Source organism: Halyomorpha halys, unplaced genomic scaffold (genome assembly GCF_000696795.3).
Source record: "Halyomorpha halys isolate HHAL.00 unplaced genomic scaffold, Hhal_1.1 Scaffold62.1, whole genome shotgun sequence".
In the NCBI taxonomy this organism is placed as follows: Eukaryota; Metazoa; Arthropoda; class Insecta; order Hemiptera; family Pentatomidae; genus Halyomorpha; species Halyomorpha halys.
In genome coordinates, this window is record NW_027116333.1 from 951814 (window position 1) to 954790 (window position 2977).

A 2977-nucleotide genomic window follows, 5' to 3' on the forward strand; every position below is an offset into this window, starting at 1 on the left:
GTTCGTTAGTTTGAATCTTATTTGTTGTATTGAACAATAGCTCCTCCATCTAGAATTAGTGATCTTTGAGAGCAGTGGCATGCGCAAACCCCAGCGCACTACCCCATTGCTCCCGCCCCCCGTATTCCAGAAATGGCAAGGGAGGTATAGATAAAAAAAAAATAATAATAATAAATAAAAAAATGATTTTTGTTCATGACTCGATTAACGCCATTCTTTTTCACAAGATAGTTTAGAGTTTTGTAGGCCTAAGTTACGGAGAATGGTGCTTCTTTTGGTAGTGAAGTCGACATTTTGACCTCTTCCCATTTTTATCCACCGCACTTTTGGATTTTTTCGATACGGTGCGTCCAGGGCCCTGTTTCATAATAAAGTACAAACTAATACTATTAGTCCTGTCGATTTACCTTAATACGATTACACTCAATTGTACAATAGTAACATTTACTTTAATACTTTTAATAGTCATATCTATTATGAAAAAAAATAAGTATTAGTGCAATAACCAGGTTGTTTCTATACTGGCCTTTTCTACTAATACTATTAGCTTTCATTATAAAACAGGGCCCTGGAGTTGTATATTGCCTTACTTCGGAAGTAGAGGAACTATCCATCTTATAAGAAGTATCATCTGCCTCGATTCGCCAAAAATCGCTTTTTATTTTTTGGAAGGAATGCTTAAATAAGATTTTATATATAGTCAATAACTGAATTAAACTGAATTATCATTGAAATAGATACCTTTTCATACACTTTCCAATGTTCCTTCATTGTAGGTAGTTGTAAATTTTCTCGGTTTCCCAACCTGTCATTAAAAATCGGGCAGGGGATTCACTTCTTTTTTACAAACCTGCACTTCCTCTTCTTGGCAGGAAGAGGAAGAATCGATGGTCTGAGTTGACCAGGCTGCAAATATATATATATTATTATGCGTTGTACAATAAATTAAAAATCATCATTTAGTTGATAATAATTTTACAACAAATGGATCTAGACGGTATATTCATAAGATATAATGCAAGAGAAAATTAAATAAAATTTATTTCCATAGGCATTTACTAATTTTTAATTTAAATTCAATTATAAATAAATCATGAATTTACCAATTCTTCCTTCTCACTACCATGTGAAGATGACGTTGAGTCGTCTTCATCCCACACTGCAACTTCTGGGATTGGTTTTCATTAGGTTTTTCACAATCCACCATTTCAATGACCCTGTTGTCAATTTCTGCAAGAATTTAAATAAGATTAGAAGTCTATCTAGTTTCAATTTGAGATAATTTACTGTACATATATGAATTGTTGGGGGAAATCCTACAACCATATAGGGCGAAATTGTTTTAGAATTCAATTTCTCCTAAGTATAACTTATTAACTGAGGCATCATCGTCATGACAGGCCGTTTGTTCATTTGAACTCCCCCGGTCGAATTCTGAAACAATATTGTTATTTACTTTTATTCGATGTTTTACTGTTTCCACAAAAAAAAAGATACTAAAATGGTGTGCACTTTTGAACAGAATAACACTATCGGGATACGTTGGATCAAATTCTCGATATAAATTTGTAAGAATCTTATTTTAATTCAGAATTTAAAATTAACTAATTAAATTTTTTTCCCCTTCTTATACTAGTACACAAAATAGTCTCCAAATGTAGAAAATTCAAAACGACCTTACACTTCTATTATAACTACTTTGATGTGTGTGAAATTAAATTATATTAGAAGACTAAGTAGTATTTATATGAATTGCTATGGGAAGTTCAACTAGATTTTTCTGTTTTTCTTTTTTTTAATTTATAGAATTTTTTTTTATAGGCATAAACTTGCCCACCAATTTTATCTATTATATTGTACAGGAGCTTCTCTATCTAGAATAGAATTAAATGTTGATAATTAGTATAAAAGTTATCATAATTTAGTAAAAATACATTATTTGTTTAATAATTAATTTCACCCCAATTTTTAATATTTTTCTTCTCTTTCTAATAAATTTCCTGATAAAATAAAACTTTATTGGGTGTTCAAGACTCGATTGATACCAATTTTTTGAGAGATATTCTAGAGAATTTGTAGGCCTTATTTACATATGAAGAATGGAGTATCTTTTGGCAGTGAAGTAGGCATTATGATCTCTTCCCATTTTCATCCACCGCTCTTTCGGATTTTTCTAATGCGGTGCATCCAGGAGTTGTAAATCGCTAAAAATTGAGAAGTAATTTATTTGATTTTATGTTCCTTATCATATGGCCTCGGATCTTCAAAAACCGCTTTAATTTTATTTTTTGCAAAGAATACTTAAATAAGATTTCTAAATGTAGTCGATTTCTGAATTAAACAATTATTTTTAAAATAAATACCTTTTCATTTAATAACCAATAAAGGGATCCTAATAAGCCACCATTTTTTATTCCCTCTACCTATAATTGGCAGACTCATCAATTTTGACATTAAAGTACTTCATTAATGTAATAAAAAATTGGGGTGAAATAATTATATTTTTTTCACCGCGGCTCTTGTACAATTAAGTATGCTTCAGCCTTTAGATAAGCGAATATTTGTGAATTTTTTTAAAAGCAAGTCTAAATAAAAAAAACGCTAAAGATAGGGCATTGTATTATGTAATTTATAGAATTTAAAAAAACATTTGTTCCATAAAAATCGTCAAACAATTAATTTTCAACGAGGTTCTCTTTCTTAACGACTGAATTTATCCAAGAGTTTTTTTTCTTTTGAAGATTTTAGGAGAACAATACTATATTAGCCATTGATTTCCTGATAAATACGACTTAATAACAAAAATCAATTAAGAAGTAGAAATTAGGTTTAGGATTTCAAAAAGTTTTTTTTTTTTATTCGGATTAAAGGAAGTACAAATAAAATTAATCATAGTAAAAATTGATCATTTGAATGAATCAATAACAATGTTCATTAGTTAATAAACTCTATCGTAAATGTAACACAGAATCAGAAA

At 29.6% G+C, this 2977-nt stretch overlaps 1 long non-coding RNA gene across 1 annotated transcript in view; it reads right to left on the minus strand.

Moving 5' to 3' along the window:
• LOC106692585 (uncharacterized) overlaps positions 1–2977 on the minus strand; it is a 5278-nt gene continuing 2301 nt past the window's right edge. Inside the window, exons 2-4 of the long non-coding RNA XR_001344985.3 lie at positions 1104–1230; positions 742–906; positions 1–49 (exon numbers count right to left, since the gene is read on the minus strand). This is a non-coding gene — a long non-coding RNA (uncharacterized lncRNA). The remainder of the gene's footprint in view (positions 50–741; positions 907–1103; positions 1231–2977) is intronic.